We start from the raw sequence: 26,266 nt of genomic DNA on the forward strand, positions 1-26,266 counted from the left end.
TCAAGAGATGGTCTGAGGTAGAGGAAGGCATTACATAATTTTCTGAGGTTATCCCTAGGAATTGAAAAACATCTCAGAACCCAGGTTTCTTCTTTGGTCACACATGTATTGACATTTTTAGTTTGATTGCCTCAAATTAGGTGTCTTCATGAGATGCCTGTTTTTCAGTAGGTTGAATATCTAGTTTTTCTCTAGGCTATATTAACAGAAAGATGCTGCTTGCCTTTAAAGAGCATGAGATAAGGCTGGTTCTTAAAAAAAAGAAAAAAGACAAAGTAGAAAATATTAATTTCCACACTTAATTCAGGAAAATTTTATTGTGCTGGGCTTGAACTATACTTCAACTGGATCTCTCAGATCCCCAAAGAGAACTGAAAGAGGTCAGTTTCCTTAACACTGTCCATGCTAGCATGCAAGCATGTGGTTATGTTACATCCTATGAAGAGTCATTAGATCTATTCAGAAAACCCCATGAGTGAGTCAAAATATCTCCAGATGGGAAGTGCAGCTCTGTCTAGCCTACAGCACCATGCTGTGATTTAAAACCATGATGAAGCCCCTTGTGAGTGGGAGCCTATACACTCAGTTTAGCCTGTGTACTTAATTTTCAGGATGTTTGCAGTCCCAATGAAATTAAGTTTTCAAGGTCTGAGCTTGTCTTCATTTTTATGTAATGGTTATCAGCTGGCTTCTTTAGGTACTTGACATGATTTACATTATCAGTACTTAGTTCAATGAAGTATTTCTGAAGGTTTTCTGTAAACAGAGTTCATTAAAAGAACTAAAATTTGTTCTATTGACAGACACACATAAAGTTGAAAGGTTAGCATAAAGATACTTCACAAGTGTAAATTGACATAAAACCATTCATACTAGTGTATACATTATTTGTATGGTGGTCTACAATGTTTTTAGCAATTCGCTGTAGTGAGGTTGAACTGGCTTTTTCTTCAAAGGTGTAACGGTGCTGTCTTCGGTGGAATTATCCCGGGAAAGAGAAACAGTCATTGAATAATTACGTAATGTTAACAGTAAAGTTAATTTCAAATGTACATTTTCTGGTAAAAACCATGAATTGGTTGTCTTGAAAGGTAGACAAATGTTAAGTATTAAAGCACCTTCAGATATGGGAGAATGAGTATGTTATGATTTATGTTTCCTTCATTCCTATCATCTTAAATGGGAAAAATGTTATTTCTCAATTGCCAAATAGCTGTATCTGGTATTTGTTAGATTATGATTAACAATAACCATTGACAGCTAGCACCTCAGAGCAAGCCAGCTCTTCTCGTTTTACAACTGGTACTTCAGACAAGATTTAATCAAACAATGAAAATATACAATGTTTATCTTAGCTACTATGCAGGTCTTCACAGACTGAGGGTTGGTTGTGCAGATGGGCAACAAAACATAAGAAACTTTTCAGGTCACCCCCAGAAAACAGGTGCAAACCTAGCTTTAATGGGAACCCGTAATTTGGCTTGCAGTAGCCTCATAGAGGACCCCTTTGCCTGCTTGGGTTTGTTTGTTTGTTTTTTCTGCCAAGAGTGGGAATAATTTGTGCAGATGGAAAGGCTGATAAAAGTATTGTTTCTAGGGCCATGTTTCTAAGTGGGATCTCTTTCCAAGCCAATCGCAGAGCAACTTCTGCAAACCCCACCTAAAGCAGCCAGCCGGAGAGAAGGAATAACTTCACCCCCTTACTATTGTCCTTATCCTTTTGTATTTTGGCTGACACGTGCAATGTATTAATCAGTCAGAATCTGGCCTGCAACACAATGTGCGAGAAAGCGACTTACATTCTATTGAGTGGCCATAATGTCTCACTGCACTAAACATGCTCATCAAAAACAGGCAAACCCATTAAGTTTATATTAAGAACCGTTCCAAATACTTAAAACTGGAATTGCAGCCAAAATTCCCACAAAATTGGAAATGATTAAATTATAGTCTGTTTTTAGTACATACGAACACATGTGTGAATGCAAACACATTCACACACAAGGAAATGTACATGCAGTTTGGAAGCACAGCCTGTGCTTCCCAGTTGCAAAGGGCTAGGGAGCGTTGCTATCACAGGGAAAGCTGTTCTGTGATGTTTCTGGTCCTATGGAAGCCCTGACCTAAGAAATTAGTGTTTTTACGTTTTGGCTCCACTCTTCCCTGTTGTTCCTTGTACCACAGAAAACAATAAAAACCCAAGAATATGGAAAGGGGGTTTCTGTCTTCTAAGAAAGGAAAGTATAGTGTCCAGGATGAGTGACAGCAAAAGTAAGACCACTACTAATGAGTTAAAGGAATGAGTCTTTGAATTAGTCTTAGCAGTAAAAGACACTAAAAGACACAAATGCTTATGAAATGAGCAAGTGCCCTGAGCAAATATTCCACTGCCCACATTAGACTTACAATGATGGAAAACACTAAATGATAACCTCATTTTATGATCTCTGAGTGTAGATACATTTCTGCTGCATTTACTCCAAATTTCAGAGTGCTTCCGGTGGGTCATCCACTGAATGCAGAGGAAGAACCTCATCCGAAGCCTGATCAAAGCATCTAAGGGAGTCAGTTGGAAAAATTTTGACTTTAATAGTTAGTAGGAGGCAATAGCAACACTAACCTATAGAAGCATCACAGAAGATCTGTATTTAAATATAGAGCCACACCTCATAAATGCTAACAGCTTATATATTCACTTAATATAACCTTTCTGAATCACTCCTGAGGGAGACTCTTGTGACCCTTGTCCAGAGCCATAGTGCTCCCCAGATGAAGAGTTACAGAAATATGTTCCTGTGGACATTGGTAATTATAAATAGCCTGCAGAATAAACATTAAAGAGATTTAAGGACCAAGGCCATGAAGAAGTAAATCACCTGTGAATGTACTAAAGTATTAACGACATGCAAGTTGAAAATCCCCAAGCTGCTCTGAGTATCTTCAGGCAGTGTACAAAGGCTTGGCCATGGTTATAGCTAGGCAACAAACCTCACTTGTGCATTGCAATTGTAAGTGGGGTGTCCCACAGGAACCTGTGCACCAAACTGGAAGGAATTATGCCAGTTAACCCTCTCAAAGCAATAGAAGTTCAAGATTTCAGGTTCTAGAAATGCTTAGGAGCCCCCAGGCTTACTCCCTCAGCAAGAGGAGTAAAGGGCTTGCCTGTCCTCCAGAATCAGTGCTTTCTTGGCCTTTCTTCAGCTGTATCATGGAGCTCAGCTCTGAGCAAGCTTTCTGCAGCTACATACTTTGCCACCAGCTCTGTACAACAAAACAACAGTGGGGATTTTAAAGGGATAATTAATACAAAAAAGTCATTCTGATTAAAGCAATATCAGTCTTTACAAGTTTTACAAAGAAACCAACAACTCAATTTTATTAGGAACATGAGTTAAAGCTATATTTTATCTTCCAGAAAAGAGCTACCTGCTGATGTTGGGCTGAGGAAAAAAAAGGCAAGAAGGCTAAATGGGAAACTGGAGTCTGTAGTATGACGAGGTCAGAACTTTTGCTGACTTGTAAATAACCCAGCCAAAGACTGGGATGAAGTGTGCTGGGGTCATACAAAGTATTCATGACAAATGCCAGAATTGCACAATCTCATAACTGTAATAATACTTGCTTTCACCCTTTCATTTATCAATTGCAGTATTGCTTGTGCCAAGTCTGTAGTTTAACTGCACATTCTCTGGGAAGCAAATGTGTTGTCTTTGTATTCAAGGAGGTGCCTGTAACACTTTTGGGAGCCACAATTATTGTAGTATAGTTCTATACATTGCTAGCATTCATCTACTGAAAAGCCTTTCTGATACAACAGTTCCACTCTACAGTATTCTCCTCCCCTCCCCTCCCCTCCCCTCCCCTCCCCTCCCCTCCCCTCCCCTCCCCTCCCCTCCTCTTTTTTCCCCCTTTTCTTTCTTTTTCTTTTCCAAGCAAAAAGAGAAGAGCATAATGCCAGATGTATCAAACTGCTGGGTTTACAGTCTGCTTAGCAACACCAGCAGCCTTACTGACAATGATCCCAGTGACAGGAAACATTTCACAATAAAGCCGTTAGCCATGATGTGGTTTGCAGATCCAGATGCATGTCTCTAAGAGTTGACTTTTTTTTTTTCCTTACCTGATTTTATATTAAAATCCCTGGGAAGTCTGTGCTGCTAAATGCACATATACCATTTCTATTGGCCCATGTATATTGGGAATGATATGCCTATATCTGGTGCCTGTGAAAGTACTCCTGAACACTTTGAAAGGCATGTGGAGCTCATTTGCATTTCTCTCTTAAAGCTGGGAGAAAAATATCTATTTTGTGAAAACAGACATTTCCTTGTGAGAAGTATGTAATTTTTGGTTTCCCTCACAGTAATCTAGAGAGAAGAAAAACATACAGCCTTTCCCGCTTCCCAGTTCTCTTTATTAACTTTACATATCTGGCAGAAGAAACGTTCCTCAAAATGTCTTCCATATGATCCATTTCAGCTAATCTTATTCTGAATATCCAATTAATCTGAATCATATCTACTGAGATATTTAAAGGCCTGATTACATTAGAGATATCTACATCTGTCTAATATTACATCATTGATGAGATGATACCAAATGATGATCCATGTCAGTAAGTAGCTGTGAATTACAAGCACACATACAATCAAGTATTTAATTTACAGGCTATGTATTAATGTCCACACAGCTAACATACATGTACTCTTGAAGGTGCCATTATTTAAATATTGTGAATCCTGATTTGAGTTCTGTATTTCACAACAGTTCTTTGAGTCAGCGAGTATTGTAATACATGATTTTAGGGAAATAAAATTGAAAAAACCCTCTAAGTCACCGAAGCAGTTCAACAGATGCCTCATTTAGGAGGGTTGCAGCGTGTTTCCCTGGCTTCCAAACAAAACTGAGTTCTACAGTGGAAGACCTAATGCTGTAGTGATACTGTGATTGAGGAAGAGAGCATAAGAGATGAAGGACCATGTCTGTGTCTTGGGACCCAGCAACAGCAAGAACCTTTATTACTTAAGGATGCCACTGCGTGAGGGGAATTATTTGCAGAATAAGCTCTCCTCAGCATGAGTAAGTCAGGGTGAATTGTTCAATAGGCAACAGTTTTGTTAGAAAACAAAATCCTAGGAGGACTGCATCTCATTTTTTCCCAATTAGTCTAAGAAAAGATGACCTAAACTAAGACCAGACTACAACAGTTCTTTGAGATTTTATTGAGAGATAAAGAATGAAACTAATTTTAAATCTTTCAAAACTGATTACAAATATGAATCCATTTCAGGAATGAGATAGTTTTAATGGAATAGGTATTTTAGCAATATTTAGTATTTATGACAGACAGTTTTCTAAACAAAGCTGCCAAATAATAATAAAATTTTACTTGGCAATTTTAAGCTATGTTTTGTTTCAAAACATAAAGTGTAGAAATTTGAAAAACTTACTTCATGATGCTTGAATTCTCTCCTTAACTTGCCTTTACCATTGTGTCAGCTTGGAGGTACACAGCGTATTTCACCTGAATCTACCAGCTGTTTGCCACAATCCCAACTCTGCTACTTCTTCTCAGACCATTCTTGTCTCCTGGTGCCTTTATGAAGAATCTTTAGTAGATAAAAGCTACCATGAATTTTTCTCTTTACCTTCTTTTCTCTTCCATTTAGCTTCTTTAACTACTCTTCTCTCAGTATTATTTTGTGTCTATTTTTCCCTAACCTGCTGCAATTTACCAATATCCAACCTTTTCTGCCTCCCATCTTGGATTCCGCAAATGTAATTCCCCCAGCTGAGGAATTGTTAGAAAACTGACAGAAGAAATGCCATTACTTTCTTTACAGAAACTAGGCTGAATGTCAAAGTGGGATTACTTCAAACTCTAGTATAAGTACAGTTTTTCTTCATTTAGGGTGAAATACTTTCTTCTGGAAAAACCTTGAAGAAACCCCTACATGCTTCTATGTCATTCCTTGAAACCCAGCAGTGCACAGACCTACCAATATCATTGTGGAGCTCAGGGAATATTTTTTTAATGGGGAGGAAATTTACCTCCATTTTGTCTTCATCTCATATCCTTCAGTAATCAGGTGATGGTTGACAGCTGTTTACATTTTCTAACATCATTGCCTACTGTTAATACTAGTTTTTATTGCCATGCTTCAAACTGGCATATAGTCGAGCTCTTTGTGCTCTATATTGTTATATGCTGTAATTTAATTTTGCTATATTCTATGAATATCACTTTACAGAGGTCAGAAAAACTCAAGAGCTAGAAATGTCCTTGTTGCTTCCTTATGCAAGAGATTAGCTTGTTTGCCAAATCAACAGTGCATCATTTAATTCCTGTTTGTATTTATTTTATTCTATCATCTGTGAAACTATGTATAATATATGGGTTATCAGAAGCAATACATATTGAAATATGCTTTATAAATCTTAATCAATTCCTCAGGTTTTCTTATGTTCACAGTACATTAAAAAATCTGGAGTTAAAATTATTTTTTCCTGAGCAATAGATATTAGCTCTAGTCCTGGTATTAACCACATGGAATTTTTTAAATAAGTAAGCGTTTATTGTCGTTGTCTTTTACCTAATTCAGCAGAAGCTTGGTAACCGCTAGACTCCATCAGTGGTGGTATCCTGGTATGACTTGAAGCCTTCACATAAGGTCCTTTTGTGACCACTAAGTACCAGTGGCTAGTGATGAAGGGTGTCCAGGTAACTAGGTTATGTCTTGGGTGTAGCCATTTACTGTCCAGATATTTCTAGTTACCAGATGGTTTGTTGGGAATTTGTTTTGAGAAAGAGCACTGCTGCTTAACCATCTTTTATTTTTGCTACAATTTCTTATGAATAATGCCACAGCTTTATTTTTTCTCTCAAGTGATTAAACCTGGTTTTGCTCCCTTAGAAATTAACCAAAATGTCAACATCTTCTGGCCTCCAACAAATTATAATTTCTCTTTGTCCATTTAATATTGCAAGAGATAGTGTCGTGATTCAGTAATGCATTGTTGCATTTCCCTGCTGTTTGTCATGCCCAGGTGTTGGTTATCTCTTGTCTTTCACTTCCATTGCAAATTATTTTGGGCAAGGGCCAGGTGCTTATTATTTGCTCATTGCCCAGCACAGTGTAGTGGCAGAAGACTGGTAAAAACAATTCTGGTGTATATTTTTGTGCAAATATCAAATCTGGACAGTTTTTATTCCTGGTAAACATATTTCTGGAATTATTATTTATCCTCCTGTTTGTATATACTTTGCAGAGGTGGGACATGACACTGCTGACATGGGTAAGCATGCTACAGACATTAATCTACAATGTACAATGAGGAAAAGAATCTGTTTGGCCAAGATGAACATGTTTATTACAAATTTAATTGATTAAAAGGGTGTAAATCCATAAGCTATTCAGAGAAGGGAGATATGAGTAACATGTTCAGTCACTTTTAAAGAACAAAATCTGTATACTCATGAAATCCTTGTATCATACTGTATTTGGCTACAAAGCTCCCATTTTCAGTAATATTATGGTTTCACTATATGCTTTTGTCCTTACTGTAATGAAATAATTTATTTATTGTTAAGTAATGAAAGCAGAAAACAAAAGAAAATCAACTACATAATATGTTTCTGCAAAGAAAAGGAACCAAAGCTGTTTAGGCAAACTGGCCTTTATGTTATATTGGGAGAATAATGAAGTATGAAGTCAAGTTTGCCATTAGAAATATTTTTGTGTATGTGTGTGTGTGCATTTGCAGCCACATTCAGACACAAAGCCTCATCTGAATTCTGCAGAGGCTATGGGGATTTTTGCTATTTAAAGATGAAGTTCCCAGCAAAGAAAGCTTGAGGGTGGAAGCTGCACATTTAAGGTTCCTTGGTTTTGTATGGGGACGTACGTACCAGAGTGTAAATATAAATTATTCCTTTATGCTCCTGATTTAACATTTTCTATTTGTTTATTTTGTTTTTCTTTTGCTTAGCAAAATCCCCAGTTTTTCAAGTTCTGTCCAAGCGAGAAGCCAGGGAGCTTTTACATACCTAATGTTTATTAGTGAACTAATTGACTAGTTCCCCTCTTCAGTCCTTAAGTGTTCTCACATTTTAGGCAATCACTCTGTGTCTAATTTGTCCACTTTCCAAATCACTTTCCCAACTTTCACTGATGAAGTCAATAGGTTGTAAGACCACCATGACTGCCTCTGCCGAGAGCTCTGCATTAGGGGAGTGCTGTGTGTTTCAGCCCTGATAGCCTGGAGTAACTATTAGTTCTAATTGTTGAATGGTTGAACGCTTTGAAGGACAAACGTATGTCCTAAGGCTGTGGCCCTGATGAATGCAGGGGTTTCTTTCACTTGTCATTAGTAATTGAGGGTAAATTAATATTTACTAAGCAGAGTTTCACAGAAAATGGAATGCATGACAAATCTAAGGAAAAAATGCCACAGGAGAAAATGTTCGTTCCTTTAACACTTTGAACTCAGTTGACAGCAATTAAAAAACAGCTAGTGGAAACTTGGGATAAGTTAATAATTTTATTACTTTTCTCCCCTTATAATAACAATCATTTTCTCTCCCTTGGAATATAAATATTATAAACATTCTAGATGCATAATATATGTAATCAATGGGTGATACCCTCTAGCTAGAACTGAAGAACTGCTGATGTTTTATACAAAATGGATTTTATTCACAATATGTGGTAATCCATTGTGTCTGTATGTGTATTTACAGAGACGCTACATAGACACCCGCTCCTATGTAGCACTGTATTTATTTTATAAATCTGAAAATTTTCCACAGATATAGCTTGTCGGACCAAACTGTGACCTTTAAACATGAGAGGTTTTTGTCATATGTGTATACATACACATTCACACTTTTGTTTGATGTTTCTTTAAAGCATCATTAAAGCCTTGAAGTGATACATATGTAGACTGAATACTTAACGCTGATAGAATTAAATATGGAGTAGGCACTACTCAGTGCAAGTCTTCCTAGTCAGCTCCATAAGAGGACTTTTTCCAGTGTTCAGCTATTTAGCAACACCAAATGGAAGCACAGAACTAAAACTGGCAGGTTGTCCACCCCAACAGAGCAATACACAGAAAACTGTGTGAAACAGTAAAGGGGCACCCTTGAATGGGATCAAATCCTAGAGTGTTCAGTTGACTCAAGGTCTTGACTCTACTACTGAGCCTCTGCCGCTCAGCTTTGCTGACTGAGCTGGGGCAGACACCACTTGTGTGACACACTGTGTAGGAGCAGTTTGCTGCCAGTGGAATGACCTCTCCTCCAGCCAGACACCACCTTGGACACTTTTTTTGCTAGGGCCCCATCACACCAGGAGCTGGGCTGAAGAGTGATAAAAGGGGATTTTCCATGCTCAGGCACAGCTGTTTTAGATGAGATTCAGAGCACAGACCTGGTGTAAAACAAGGTGGGCTGCAGTCTTGAGAAAAGAGGAAAGGAAACTTTCTGTAACCAGTATGTTCCCTCAGTCCTTGCAATGCGAGCAGCTAGTATGCCCCCGGCATCACAGATAAACCATAGGCTCCTCTGTCTTAACTGACGTGTCAAAGACATGGGGACATTCTGGCTCCTGCCAATCCATGCATTTAAATGTCTTTATGGTGACATCCTAATATCCCTTGACAAATGAACAGGAGTTAGGATTGCAACTTTATGCAAGTAAAAGATGTTTTCAGATGAAAGAAATCTAGCCCGGCCAGTTAAACCAGATTTAAGTCTGCTATTGCTAAGAAAGCCACATGAAACATCCTTACTGGAATTTAAAAGCTCCAAATTAAATGTCATTATACAGCACATACATTGGATTCGTCTGTCTAAAGTCCTTTGGAATAAAGCAAAAACATTTTTTTGGGTATATATAGTTGAGAAGAAAATTTTTTTACAAAGCTGGCTCTTTAATGTGGAAACAGCAAAAGTCACTGCTAAGACTGTGTGAAATCTCAGCTTAATCTTCATTAGTCATACAAATCTGTTCCTCATTTCTAGACATTTCTGCTTTTAAGTAAAATGCTTTCACAGGTAGCCCTGATAGAACTTCACTTCCAAACACGTGAAACTACAAAATACTCATCTCTTTCCTGGAATATATGACTCCTCGTGGAAGATACTCCCTAGGTTTCTGCAGATTAGAAAGAACAAAACAAAACCACTTTCTAAAGTCCCAGTGGAAACTCATTAGACACCAATGCATCCTGCTCTTTAAGAAAACAAATGTTATATGGGAAGCAGTGAAATTTACACCTGGGCAGCTGCCTGCTGCCGTGCTGCCCTGCCTGCAGCAGTCTGAGCTGGCTTCCTCACCCTGCAAAAAGCCACATTTGATTGCCAGTTTGGTGTAAGTCTTCCTGCTCAGAACAACTGATCTGCTTTTTTCTTTCTGAGATTGTAAATCTTTTTCTTTAAAAGGGGAAATATTTCCAAGAGCTTAATTAATTTAGTATAACAAGGAATTAGTCCAAAATGAGGGGAAAAAAAAACCCAACCAAAAACCCTTCTCACGTTAACTCCTGACACTGCGCTATACAATTTCAAAGAAAGCATGTCTTACTAGGGGCTTTAAGAGCTCAACTTCCCATTAACACCACTAATAAAAATGTAATTAGAAATGTAGTTTCATTTTCTCCCTCCAGCAGAGCATTACTGCATTCCTCCCCTACACAGGCTCAGCGTTTTGGAGGTTGTAGTTAGCAGCCAACAAGATGTGTCCTTTTGGCGGAACTTACCACTTTATGAAAGATGTGGTCAAGATCCCAAAGAACTGTATTGATACCAGATGTAGTCTTGTCACTAAGTCTTAAACCAAGGCTCTCATGAATCTTAAGTTTCCATTTTCTCTTTCTGCTCTGTTACAAGGAAAAGAGTCTAAGTGAATTACTGTCGATGTCGCTAGCAGAAGCAGTTTTTATTTGAAAATAGACGTCATCAAGGGAAAATGTTATACAAGAAACTATGTCGAAACACATTTTTACTAAATTAGGCAAGCTGAAGTTGTCATGTCTTAATTAAATGAATGCTTGCATAAATATGTTAGTATCTCTAGTCAGAATCGGTAGTCCTCAAAGTCAACGCTGCATTGCTGGTTTAGTTTCTAGAAAATAAAGGCACTGGCTTTTTAATGTTAGTACTGTATGTGTTGCAAAACAAAACAGAAACAATTCTCATTGGTGAAAGATTTCAATAAACTTTAATAATATCCACATGTACAATAAATATTTCTGGGCCCTCAAGCACTTGTATTTCCTTTTGAACTTGTGAACAAAAATTGATTCAAGGTGACAAATTTGTAATCCATTATGATGGATGGAGCTGCCTTTTAAAAAAAGATAATGGTATATCATTTATATTTTCTCCGTGAGTAGATCTGGGAAAAAAAAATATCTAAAAGGAAGCCCGCTGTAATGCAATAAAGTAAAAAGAGTCAACTGCAGTATTAGTTTTTATTGAAGCAAGTACTACTTAATTGGGAGTTCAAACAAAGGCAAATGATACAAATATTGCTTTTGGCTACCACAACTGTCCTTGCAGCCACCTGGATTAAACCAATATATTAATTACATATTTAACATTAATTAAGTAAACTATGATTTTTGAATTAAATTTTCAAGCTGGAAAAACAAGTGTTATAAGATTAAACAGAAACTTGTGTGAATATTTCTAAACATATTTGCAAAGTACAGCTTTGCCATTAAAAGCTCATATGCTACAGTTTTGCAGTACATAACAGAAAACAACTGTTGCACGTGCGGTATAATAGCAAAAGTTGATTTCTTAATGGTATTTAGTGTATTTACATATTTATTCCCCACTACCTTGTAGTTTTATTAAACCTGCTTCCATTTAAATTCAAAACATCATATTAAAGATTCTGAAGGCAAAGAAGATTGTACTCAGAGCTCATGGTCAGGGTGCACACAACACGGTGTTGAAAGCCTTGCAAGGAAAAAAGGACATACTAAAGATACCTGCAGAGTGACAGGGGAATAGTAACTCAGCCCACCTCTCCTTTTTACCCTGCAGTGACATCGAGTGTGTGCCGTGTTGGAGTAAAGAGAGACAGAGTTTGGCCACAGATGGGAGGGTAGGCAGGTTCTGCCCTGTGCTTATTTGTTTATAAGAGAATAATAATGAACCTGTGCTAAGGTGACTAAAATGGGTATCTGTCAACACAGCATATTTTTGCTTAAAAAAGAGAGGAGGCTTTATGGGAAAAGTCACATGAATTAAAGGGTGTTTGCCAGATAAATGCCACTGGCTTGCTGCACCGGCTGGCTCTATGTGTAGATCAGATACAAAATGGGCTTTTCCTTTATCTGCTTTCCATAAGGTAATATCAAAAATAAAAAAAGAGAAGATAATCGTAGACTGTGCTTTTAACTAAATTATGAGAGGTGCCACACAGTGGTGATCTGCAGGAAATGTATACTTCCCCATTCTGCAAAGCTTTTAGAGGCCTTACGTGAAATACAAGAGAAAGATGTAAAACCAACAATAATGTGTAGCTAGTAAGAGCTAAGAAAAGCATAGCAAAAGTATGCAATAAATAATCAGTGATATAAACCATTACAATGAGCCCTTCTTATATATCTGAAGCCAGATGCTGTTCCAAATTACATCACTGTAAATCCAGAATAGTTCCACTGGAACCAATGAATCTACTCCAGATGAGAGAAGAATTTTGTCTGTGATCTATTCACTTCAAATCAGTTCATATCCATATGTCCATCGTTTACTGTAGCATTTTTTTAAATGAAGAAAATACTTAAAATGATCCAGTGATCTCCAGCATAGTGGTTGTCTGAAAAAAGAATCTTTTCTAACAGGTGAGCTTCTGCCTACCACATTACTTTATTCAGTTTATTAACAGAAATCAACAGATTAAGTTCATGTTGAAGGAGAAAGAATACTAAGCCATCTCTTACTTCTAATTTCACATATATAGTGGCTTGAAACCAGATGGACTACTTAAAAGGCCTGCCTGTTACACATAGTTGTCAAAGCACAGCAGAAATTAGAGAAGTTTACAGCAAGTTGCAGCCCTCTGCCTTGCATGTGCAGTGTATTTAGATCTACAAAGCAAGTGCAATTGCAGCAGATCTGCTCTTCAAGTGCATGCACATGAATGATGGTAGATGCCAGGGCTCCCTGCCACATCACTTTTGTGACACAGCAGAAATTCATCATTACAGAAGGTTGTAGACTTTATTTCCTCTAGAGAAAATGGTAAGAAATAGGGTACAGATTACAGAAAATCCTCTGCTTTTCAAGTATACCTGCAGCATACCTGATGGTGAGTGATGGCACGTTATGTGTATGTTAACAAAATTATTTTCCTCTTGATTTGCTCATCATCATAGATGGACATTGTGTTACAGAAAGTAATTTGCTTTGCATTAACCAAGCAGATGAGACAGTTTAGTAGGAGCAGAGATATAGTAGGGGGATTTAGAGTGCTTACATTAGGTACCTTTCTCTCCTGCATGATTGATTAATAGTCAGATGTCTCCAAAGGGCTAAAGGCTTGTCAACAGAAAGCAAAAATTGCAGGGGTGTTTCTCATCTCTTCCTTGAGGGAGTTCAGACTTCTGATTCAAGACTGTAAATGTGTAGCTTTTATCTACTGAAAACATCAGCTTATGTTGTGAATATAGCTGCCTCATTGAGCAAGAATCACCATTTCCAAGAGCCACTCAGATTAGTAACAAGTTGCTCTTTGCCTAAGAATGCATGTATTTGAATATAGGTGTTTGAATATGTTTCTGGGAAATGGAAAACATGGGTAAGATTCCTTACAGCTCCAGAGGTAATTTGAATTCACAAAGACGACTGGCCATGCCACCTCCTGTTCATCCTCCCACCCCTGTTTAACCATGAGGGTTGAAGGCCTCTGCCTCTTTCACAGACAGTGGTTTTCCTCCCCACCCTTGAAGGTACTCCTCACCAAACTGGGAGAAGAGTAAGTGGGAAGCAATCTGTTTCTACAATACAGCATCAGGGACCTAATGTGGAAGAGCAATGCCAGATCTTTTGTCCTGTTTGCCCTTCATCTTTGGTAATTTGGTGGGTTTTCAGCTGCTTTGAGATGCTGGCTACATTATAGAGCTGCATAATGGGAATGGGAATAGTTCTGGGAGCAGAGCCCTGCTCCATCTCTCCAGATGAGTACCAGAACCATGAGGCTGTGCAGCGCAACCCCCTTTATCTTGCCCTCCTGCTGATGCTTTGACTTTTGGACACCAGAGGAAACAATGGTTTGACGTCTGCAGGAGGGCTAACAGTCCCCGTCCCACTGCCCAGCCCAGCCTTTGGGTTTGCCTCTTTCTGTCAAAAAGTAGGCTTAGATTTCCTCAGGGTGAGAAGGTTATTGACCCTTAATTTGTTACTCCATGGATTAGAGCTGTTTGGCAAAGCTGAGTTTTTCTAGAGATGTTTCTGAAGGAATGTGTCCATAGCTGTTGCCTTTGGTGCTGATCTTAGTACTGGCCGTGCGTGAACTTGCTCAGGATATGCCAAACCTTGGACGCCTTCCAGGGCATAGGTTGTTATACAACAAGGTCCTATACCATAGGTTCTATACCATGAAATCCTAAGTGCCTCCTGTCTCGGATCTCCTGGCACCTGCCTACACAGACTGAAACATGTGTTTCCACACAAGCCTGAGCAGCTGAGGTACTTGCCAGTCTGAGCAAAGGTAAGCATTTCTGGGATTAAAGGTTGCTTCAGACTGTGGTTTCAGTTACTCTCTGAAGACCCGTGTGGCACAGAAATGGTGCTGTGGTTGTCCCCAGGGTGTGCATTCAGACGTGCTCCTGACTCACGAGTTGCAGGTGCAGATTCCAAGTACTTCTAGCTGACAGTCCACCTGAGCAAGCACTGACCGCTTCCTCTTCCTGGTTTCCATGGGGAGGAAACTGATAACTACAGCCTAGTGGGAGTTTTGGTGCACTTTGGTAGTTAAGTGTCAAGGAAGGAAGACTCCCGTTCCAGCTGACTTCTGAGCATTTAAACAGGAGTTAAAGAGTTACTCATTCCACTTTCCCAGTGGTATTAAGTAGAGGTTGTTCCTCTGATCTCTGAACTCCAAGATGATTGTCTAAGCTGAATTTTATACAAGAGATCCATCTTTATTATAGTATTATAATACAAGATGGAATTCACAGAGCTTTGGCACAGCTGCAGACACTATCTTAAGCATGGGTTATTGCTTTTCCTTTCCACTGTTTCATGGTTTGCAAGGCTCACAGCAAGCTTATCTCCCTGCAGAGCACAGAAAATTCCCTTTGATTTGAGGGGAGTTAGGGGAGTTACATGTAACATATACAGGAGAATAGGACCTTCAATCTTCTTTTAAAAGTGCCCAAATAAATGCTGAACAGGGGTTTCAATTTTACATTGAAAATAACTGAGTCGTGGAGTTGTTCAGCAAAGAATGAGAGAACACTTCTGAATCTGTCATAAACCCTTTTGTAGTGGCTCTACTATTAGACTCAAAATTGCAGGATTCTTAAAAATTCACATACAAAACACAGCTTATGCACGTCTCTGCTTTGGTCTGCAAATTTGTGCTGTTGAGCGTCATATTTTTGGCAACACATGGCAACAACAACTTACAGTGGTAGAAAATAGTCTTGAATGCTGCTGTTGAAACAGAATCCATTCATGGTGTTGTCTCCGGCTGGAATTCTGCTGGAGCCCTACAACATTGCCACTGAGAATCACCTCTGTGCATTGATTTTCATCAGTTTTATATGCTCTAAAATTCAGCTTGCAACTGATCCACATCTCCGTCAGAACAGTGATTTTTTTTTTCTTACTATGCTATTAACTAGAGGGAGTAAAGGTAAAGGTAAGTGAAATTACCTCCTTAAAACTCTGTAAATGTCTTTTTAGAATAAATACAAAAAATGAACATAATGCATGAGTCTTAAATCACATACAGCCTGATGTAACTACTACTGGTAGCTGAAATGCGTATGCTGTATTATATGATGCTATTAAATAGAAGGAGAAAGTTCCAAATTTTTAAGAGTTATGAAAGTTAGAGAAGCCAGAAAGTCCTTCAGGGAAGAATTTCTAAAGGGTGTATTAGAAATAAGAATGGTGAAGGAGAAAGTAGACATAGGAGCGCAGAACATTTTTGCAGCACATTGAAAATTCTCTTTCTTCTAGAAGATATTTTTATCTTTCTTTTAAACAGCATTTTTTATTCTTAAGTAATGTAGGATTACCATTCCTTACGTATTACCTGCCTGATGAAAAAAACAACCATTGACCTTGTGCCTGGAGGCAAGGGTGAAAAAACGACTATATGTAGATTAAAAATATTTTTCTGACGTCCACTGAGGCCATGCATTGTAAGTAACTTATTTCACATTTCAGAGTAAAATCTGTTTTATTTTCTCCCAGAGTTTTGTGCAGAATATCTACATATTGGTAAACTCTAACCTAAATTACATTGGCTTGAAGTTAGCAGCTTGGCTATCCAACTAATGTGACCACAGTGCAGTAAAGTATTTGATGGTAACATAAGGTCTTTTACCTGATCCTTGGTGTCATGGTTTAACCCCGGCCAGCCACCAAGCCCCACGCAGCCGCTTGCTCACTCCCCACACACTGGGATGAAGGAGAGAATTAGGAGGGTAAAAGTAAGAAAACTTGTGGGTTGAGATAAAGACACTTTAATTAGTAAACCAAAAGCCACAAACACAAGCAAAGCAAGGAATTCATTTACCACTTCCCATGGGCAGGCAGGTGTTCGGCCGTCCCCAGGAGAGCAGGGCTCCATCACGCATAACAGGTACTTGGGAAGACAAAAGCTATAATGCCAAATGTCCCCCCCTTCCTTTCTCTTCTCCCAGCTTATATAGTCAGCATGACATTCCATGGTATGGAATACCCCTTGGGCTAGTTCAGGTCAGCTGTCCTGGTTGTGTCCCCTCCCAGTTTGTTGTGCCCCTCCAGCCCTTTCACTGACAGGGCCTGAGAAACTGAAAAGTCCTTGACTTAGTATAAGCATTACCCAGCAACAACCAAAAACATCCATGTGCTATCAGCATTGTTCTCACACCAAAACAAAACACAGCACTGCACCAGCTACGAAGAAGAAAATGAACTCTGTCCCACCTGAAATCAGGACATTTGGCCATTTTTACTTCTGTATGCTTTAACTTTTGTAGCTGAAAGATGTCTGTGATGCTTATGTTAACTTCAATTTAAAGTCAAACACACTCATTTGCTTCATTAAAGATCATAGAACTATCTTTTTTTTCCTGATGGAAATTTGTATAGATGAAGTCATCTGGATGACAATCTTGGCTTTAGGTCTGATTGATGAGGTGTATAACTCATGTGCACAGCTATGTGCATTCATTTCATGTTTTGAGTTTTAAATATCTTTGGAGAGCATTGTGCCTGTTGCCTGTGAGTGCTCATTCTCTCACTTTTTCTCAGCACATATGTGAATTATTAATAAATCTGCTGATAAATTGTGCTCAGCAATATGCAGAATATATCCATGCCTGGCAAGATCAGTCAAACTTTTGGAGGTGAACTGACAAATTTGAGGCGCCTTTATTTCAGGTGGGGTATGCGGGCTGCCCTCTAGAAGGACACATGTCCTAGATAACACAAAGCAACCACCAATGTTGTGGATGCATATGCTTGGTAAGTCCTACACTTAATCAGCATCACTATCACTACATCAGCCCTTACTTAGACTAAGACACTGTCATGAAAAGTGGGGGCAGATGGTGATACAGACCCCTTGTGTGGGATCCCTTGACTTGGGTCAACAGATACCTATGCAAAAGGTCCTTCCTTCTTTTCCATCCTTGTTGGAAAGTGACTGAGGAGCTGATTTTGTCTTCTTGTAAGTATCTATGGATACTGCATGAAGCATTCAACAGAATAGAATAGACTAGACTATTTTCATTGACAGTGATCTACAATGATCATCTAATCCAAATGTCTGACCAGTTCAGGGCTGACCAAAAGTTAAGCTTGTTGTTAAGGACATTATCCAAATGCCTTTTACACACTGACAGGCTTTTGGGGCACCAACCATTTCCCTGAGGAGCCTGTTCTCATGTTTGACCACCCTTTCAGTAAAGAAATGCTTCCCACTGCCTGGTCTAAACCTCACCTGGCCCAGCTTTGAACCACTCCCATGCGTCCTATTACTGATACCAGGGAGAAGAGCTCAGCACCTCCTTCTCTGCTTCCCCTTCTCGGGGAGCTGTAGAGAGCAATGAAGTAACCCTCGAGATGATCAGAGGTTCCCTGGTGTTTTACCTGGTGAAACATACCAGTGCAAAGAATCTGCCTCAGTCTTTTTCTTACTAAAGATCTCCAAAATGCATTGTATTGTATTTGGAATTTTTCAACAAAGGCATTTCAAGTAAGAGAATGTAAACAGAATTTATCATGTGATGATAACACCAAAGGGAATAGCTGTGAACAGACTGGAAGAGAATTTATGTATGTGACATTGTCTGCTCATATCTGACGCATATTGTAATCATCATTATTTGAATTATTCTTTTCCTTTCTACTCGACAGGCCTATCCATTATGAAAATTGTTATTGTTTCAATGAGAATACAAGTTGTTCTGAGTTTTGGGAAGCAGATTATAGCTATTGTTGTCAGTTCCTAAAATGCCTGTTGGGCATTACTATTTTATTCAGTAAATAAAGAGTTTAAAACAATAATTGTTATTTGTTAGAACGAACATATTTGAATCCCTTCTTCTTGCCCCTAAAGTGCAGGGCATTTCAGTCAGCATTTTCTATTTCTAGCTACTACCAGCATTTGCAAGCTGAAAGTGCTTTAGGATTCAGGAACTGAAAATAAGGGATGCCATAAGTTAGTGATGAAAAAATAGTTAATTTTGAACTACTATTATTTTTACCATCTGTAAGGAACAAATGTGGGATTTGTAAGAGCCAAAACCACCAGTACTGAATTTAAAGGCCAAACTCTTTAAAGTAGGAATGGGAGCAGCCATCTTTGCAGATCAAGCATACTGGATTGTTGGTAATGGATACTATTGAAGATGGTATTGGTAGCAGTATCACCTGTCTTAGCCTAGATTATAAATCCTGTGTGTACCCAGCTCTCCTTGATACTAGTGGGAACTAGGTACCATAATATCTGTGAGTATTCCTGTACTTAGAGATTTCCACTCAAGCCTGTAAGCCCTCTGGGCAGAGCTGTTGCCACAGTCTGAAGAAGTTCCTTACATAGGAAGTGTGACTTGCAAGACATTTGAAGACGTTTTTTTTTTAAACACAGCAAAACTTTTCTTCTTTGCAGTCATTCAAGGGATCTTCTCTCTTCTCTCTTCTCTTCTCTTCTCTTCTCTTCTCTTCTCTTCTCTTCTCTTCTCTTCTCTTCTCTTCTCTTCTCCTTCTCTTCTCTTCTCTTCTCTTCTCTTCTCTTCTCTTCTCTTCTCTTCTCTTCTCTTCTTTCTCTTCTCTTCTCTCTTCTCTTCTCTTCTCTTCTCTTCTCTTCTCTTCTCTTCTCTTCTCTTCTCTTCTCTTCTCTTCTCTTCTCTTCTCTTCTCTCTCTCTTCTCTTCTCTTCCTCTTCTCTTCTCTTTCTTCTCTTCTCTTCTCTTTTTTCTTCTCTTTTCTTCTCTCTTGTCTTTTCTCTCTTTCTTCTTTCATGAATAAGTGAGCTGTTCAAACAGAATTAGAGGAAATTAATTGCACATGGTGTTAAACTGCAGGAGGCCAGCTCAAAGAATTTCCATTCTTAGTTTAAAAAAGCCAGACGCCCAGTCACTGTAGCTCACTGCACTTGAAGTCCAGTTTCATAACTATCTGATAACACTCAATCTGAAAAACTGCTGTCATATCTGTTGTATTGTGGGAGTAATTTATGAGTCTTTCCAAACACAAGGTTAATCTACAGAACCTTGCTGTCTTTAACTGTACTACAGTAAATAGTAATATGGCTTTAAAATTAAGTTGTTCATCAGGGCACCATTGACTGTGATGCTACTAACTACATAATACTGATTATTTGCTTTCATTGTTAGCAGAATAATTCAGAAAAATAGAATGATAAAAAGTAAGCAAAATAAACCCAGAACCAGTCTCTGACAAAATAAGTAAGTAAAGACTATCTTCCCTGGACCTGAAAGCTAGTTTCTGTTACATTACACCACTTCTATGTGTCTGAGCTCGTTAGTTGTGATTCACAGTGAGCCATTGTTCTCAGATGGGATTGTGAAAGGGAAGGTTGGAGATTCCTCTTGGCAGAGGGGAACCCCCATTACTTCCAGACTGTGTATAAACACTGTTTCATAGAGCTTCAGCTCCAAGCATCATGTGTGCCCTGGCATCTATGCGTCATCTCTACTCCCCTGAGATCTCCAGTCTTGCCCTTTGGCTCAGCATGTCTGGTTCCATGAAGGCTTCATCCAAAGAAACAGCACAGGATGACCATACTCTTAATTTCAGGATAGAGGCATAGATAACTGCAAAGTGGCCTGGGCATCTTCATTTATCTGGGTAGCTGAAGGAGAAAAGATTGACTTCCAAGGAGTGATTCCACTCTGGGAAATAACCCCACATGCCTGCACAGGCTGGGAGCCAACTGGATGCCAAGTGGCTTTGGAGAAGGCCCTGGAGACAAAGGTGGCCCACAGGCACCTGGGCTGCTAAGGCAGATCATTGCCAGAAGGTAAAGGAAGGTATTCCTTCCCCTCTGCTCAGCACTGGTGAGACACATCTGGAGTGCTGGGTCCAGTTTTGGGCTCCCCAGGACCAGAGAGACGGACATACGGGAGCAAATCTGGTGAAAGGCCACAAAGATGATCAAAGGGCTTGCACATCTGTCAATAAGGAGGGACTGAGAGAGCTGGGACTGTTTAGGCTGGGGAAGAGTCATGGGAGATCTTATCCATGCATGTAAATACCCAATGGAAAGACTTACAGAAGAGGAAAACAGACTTTTCTCAGAGGCAGCTAGTGAAGCGAAGGCCACAAATGGAAACACAGGAAAGGTCATTTAAACATAAGAAAAAAAAATGGTCCAACACTGGCACAGGTTGCCCAGAGAGGTTGTGGAGTCACTCTCCTTGGAGATACTCAAAACCTGTCTTGACATGGCCCAGGGCAACATGCCCTAGTCAGCCTTGCTTTGAGGAGGGGGCTTGAACTAGAGGGGGCCTGCAAGAAAGCTGGAGAGGGACTGTTCACAAGGGCATGTAGTGACAAGGGGGAATGGTTTTAAACTGAAAGAGGGTAGATTTGGGTTAGATATAAGGAAGAAATTCTTTACTATGAGAGTGATGAGACACCGGTACAGGCTGCCCAAAGAAGTTGTCGATGTCTGTTGTGGTTTAATGCCAGTCAGAAACTACATACCATGAGGCAGCTTACTCACTGCCTCCCCCGAGCCCCACAGTGCGATGGGGAGAAGAATCAGGAAAAGGTAAAACTCATGGGTTAATATAAGAACAATTTAGTAATTGAAATAAAGAAAAACACAATTAAAATATAATTAGAATAGTAACAACAACAATAACTGCAACAATTAACAACAACAATTGTAATGAAGAGAGAGAGAGAGAGAGAGAGGAGAGAGGAATTAAACCCAAGGGAAAAAAACCCTAGAAAACACCCCAAGCAGTGCACAATGCAGTTGCTCACCACCTGCTGACCGATGCCCAGCCAGTCCCCGAGCAGTGATCGGTGGCTCCTGGCCACCTCCCCCCAGTTTCTACACTGAGCGTGGCGCTCTATGGTATGGAATATCCCTTTGGCCAGTTTGGGTCACCTGTCCTGGCTCTGACCCCCTCCTGGCTTCTTGTGCACCTGCTCACTGGCAGAGCACGGGGAACTGAAAAGTCCTTCATTTAGAGTAAGCACTACATGGCAACATCTAAAACATCGGTGTGTTATCATCATAATTCTCATACTAATCCAAAACACAGCACTGTACCAGCTAGTAAAAAGAAAATTAATGTTATCCCAGCTGAAACCAGGACAATGTCCCATCCCTGGAAGCGTTCAAGGCCAGGCTGAATGGAGCTTTAGTGGAAGGTGTCCCTGCCCATGGCAGCGGGGTTGGAACTAGATGATCTTTAGGGTCCCTTCCAACCCAAACCACTCTATGATTCTATGATCTCCAGAGGTCCCTGACAATCTCAGCCATTCTGTGATTCAGGATGCCATGGGACAGTTTTGAACTCCAGCCTGGGAAAAACTTAATCTTCTGTATGTATGATCCTATTTATCTCACTTTCCTTTATGCAAGTGGGACTAGCAAAATAGCTGTCCTTCGTGTCAACTGGGATGAATCTTTGGGATGCAAAATGGATTTCTGGTCTCATTGGAAATCTCCTAGGTGGAGGACAAAGCAAAGGCTGTTCTGCAGAAGAACACTACTTCTGATGTGGTGTGCCTATGCATGAAAAGAAATATTTTACTGTATTTGTAGCTCTCATGTTCACAGAAGCATTTTAAGGAATAAGAATACCATTTCTAAGAGACTTTTCTTTTAATACAGCGAACATCATCTCGAATATCTCTGTATGCATATGGACACAATTTTTCTACCCATTCACACTCAGTAGCCCTCTACTTCATAAATGCTCCTTCTATCTAATTAAAGAACAGTGAAATACTGTTTGTCAAGGGTAGGGTAATACCTTCCAACAGGTATAACCACTGCTCAGACCACAATATTTCCTTGTAAGTGTGTACTTGTATTCCATTTTTTGTTTCTTTTTTTGGGGGTGAGGGTGGGAGCTTGTTTGTCTTAGAAGTGCTTTTCATACACTGTATTTTCAATGCAAATGTTTTCCACAATCTAGTTTAAATATTTTGTCCTGTACTGAATATGTATGAAGTATCTTTTACCTCAAAATATTTTATTAGTTACCAGTTAAGTGTATTGACAACAAAAAGTAAATACAGGGCATGCCATTAAGCTACTTTGAAGCAGAAATTTGAAAATGAATGTATTTATCAATTTCTTTAAAGGAAGACTTTAACAGTGCTTCTACCTCAAGACAAGTTTACTTCCATTTACTTTGAAGTCACAAAACTGCAGCTGTTAAAAACTGAAGCATCAGAAAATTATATTAGGAAAAATCTTTTCCATACAAAAAAGGTTGCTTATATTTTTCAGATCAGCTGGGTGAAAGAAACCAAGCAGGGATTTATGAAGTCTGGTATCACCATTCTATTTGCTGTGTTTCTTCTACTGAAAAGATGACATACATACTTCATAAGTTGCATTTAATTCCAGTGTACAGTATCCCTCTTAAAGCTTCTCACAGATTGCAGTGAAGCAGGAACAGGGATAGAATATGTCAGGAAAATATCAGGGGAAATACATTTCTCTTTTTTTTTATCGGTATCAGCTGTTGGCAGCGTGAAATTCTCAGGGGATGATGTACCCTCAAGGTCTCATTCTGTGTTATTACACACAACATACAGGTACATTAGTTACACTGTCTTTCTTCAACACACACCGTGTGGTATTCGAATACCAATTAGCATTCTACATTAAGCAGAGAGCATCCTGGGGCTGCCTGTATGCAATTATTTCAGTGTGCCATTCTGTCTGATTATACATCTAGCTGTTCAATTTACCTTGTGACATATTCTGTATGAATTGGTTAGTGAAGGTGATCTTCAAATTAGACACCATCCCTGTGGGTAACAGTACCATCACGTGAATGACAGAAGCAGATACCATAATCTCCTACACCAATCTACTCTTTCAGCAGGAGTGAGAATACTCACTTTCCCTGCTCACATCTCCTCACTGGGTATTTGTTCATTTGGAGTCTTCTGGTTTTACTTTTCCTGCTTTCAAAACCCAAACTGCATGTAGTAACAGAGCCTTGTATGGGCACACGTTCTCCATTACCTCTCCCCAGACAGATACACAAGGATCAGTTCAGTACCTCCGAAGCTTTGTTACAGGCTTCAGCTTTAGCAGGATCAGGTTCATTACAGATGTACCAGGCTACAGTGACCTGTTTTTGCCCTTGTGCTGGGAGTGTAGTAACTGTGACACACTACCAGCTCATTTGAGCTACTGCTGCAAGTGGGCATATTGAGAAAATAATGCTGAGAAAGTAAATGAGGAAAGGTTTACAGAACAATACCACAGAGAGGATGACGAATTAGACTCCTCTTGCTTAGAAGAAAGAAATGCAATCCTTAATTAGAGATTGTCTCCACATTAACCTGGAAAATACCTTTCTCTAAAGGAATTTTCCATGTAGCTTGGAAAAATTCTCAACAGCTGGCAGGGGAAAATGCCAGTACTCAGTAGCACCTCTGAAAGATGGTCCTTAAGGGCATGTCTTCACTGATGTCAGTCTTACCGAGTCTGTGCCCAGAGCAAGCTGGACATGGTGCAGCTGCAGCTCAGATGCCAGCACCACCGATCCACGCTGCAGTAGGGGATGAAAGGCACCACAGAAGATGGGTCCATGTCCTCTGAGCCACCCAGCCTCGTCTCCACAGTCCCAGGGATGCTTTCCCATTGGAACTGTTCTCCAGTTCTTCCAGATTTGTTGGAACATTGTTATTCCAACAAAACTTGCCTTGGTTCCTTTCTGCCACCTTCCTCAGAACCAGCTATCCTCTCCCTTCCCTGGGAGGCTAGTTATAGAGCTTGGGGTCCCAGAGTTCCAAGTTTCTGGCACCAGGAGTGTCAGTAAATACATGCTATATTCCTCGAGGAATGCAACCAGAACTGTCACTGTGTAGATCACATATTCTTGGGGGAATTTCTGGAGCCTGGAGAATAACTTTTAGTTCAACACTGAAACACATTCCAAGGGAGAATATTTTGCTTTCTTTTTTTAATAGAATGATACAGAAAGTCACTTCCATAATAGAAATAAGGTTTTTATTCCCTTCACCTCTCCCTCACATACACACACACAAAGTTTGAAAAGAGAATTGTTTCAAATTCTTAAAGACATTTATAGTGGTAAAATTACCTTCCCTAACCTCAAAATGGAGAAACAAGTCTCAATACTGGGCCCCTGGGGCTGATTCGATGTTTATAATGATTCCATCACTGGAGGTGACATGAAAGCACCTCTTAATGAGGCAGAAGTGGGGCATGCAGCAATTTTACAGCGTTGAATACATGGCCTGAGAAAGAGTTCTGGAAGACTGAGAATCAGGTGTTGACTCAGGTCTGCTCTTTTCTTCTGGCAAAACCATTCCCTTACAACCAAAGCAGACAATGAACAAACCAATTACGCTATAGAGAATAATGCTTAGGTTGAATTTGCTTCTGTTGTAAATCTAGAGTTCTTATCGTTAAAGAGAAGGTACTAGTTACACCATTAGTCAGCACTATGAAAAAAGAATGAAGCACTGAAAAGTGTTCATGGACTAATCTCTCTAGGGTAATTTTTGGCTTCCATTTCTTACAGAAATAAACCCCTATTATTTAAAAATTGGCAATATCATCAAAACATCCCTTTTTGCCAAATTTTCCCAAGTTGTTTTATTCACTTTGAATTTTTAATGTTATTTCATAAAAGTGCATTTTTAGTGCTAATTAAAAGAAACCTAAAAGGTCTTTGAATGAAGGTTTTGGCTCAAAATGTTAGAAAAGGTAATGAAAAGATAAAATCACACAAAACAAACTGAATTCACTTTAAAACATTAATGCTTTAAAATCTTATTGCAAAATATTTTCCATACTTTGGCCTCTTTTAGTGATGATGGTAGTCAGCTCTGTATCAGCTCTTTATTTAACTCAGAGTAAACCATCCCTTTAGATTTCCTTGTACTGTCTCCTTTTTTGTACTCTGGTAGAAAAACAGTAATGCAGGAATGGAAACAGCTGTAGGAAATCCAGTATAGCTACAAACACTTGTTGGCAAACTGCTTGAGATAGCTCTGATCAGACACGTGAAAGCTGGTACAGGATGGCAGCCCTGTTCAGCTGGTAGCAGGTACTTGTCCTGCCAGGATTCATTTAGGGATCAGGTGATTCACCCTCAGCTTTGACAGCCTGAATTTTTTGGAAGTGTTTCTAGCTGAACTTGGAAGATTACTAAAAATTTAAGTTGCATTGTACAGTTTCTGTCTTTAATTTCTCATTAGCAGTTTTCTTTACTCCCATTCCTCTCCTTTGCTCACAGTCTGTCTACATTTGTTTCTACTTTTGAGCCATTTTCTGCATGTTCACCCCAGAAAAAACAAGCTCAATATTATTTTAGCTGAACACAAAAAATGGCAT

The sequence above is a fragment of the Falco cherrug genome, chromosome 1, assembly GCF_023634085.1.
Source record: "Falco cherrug isolate bFalChe1 chromosome 1, bFalChe1.pri, whole genome shotgun sequence".
NCBI lineage: Eukaryota > Metazoa > Chordata > Aves > Falconiformes > Falconidae > Falco > Falco cherrug.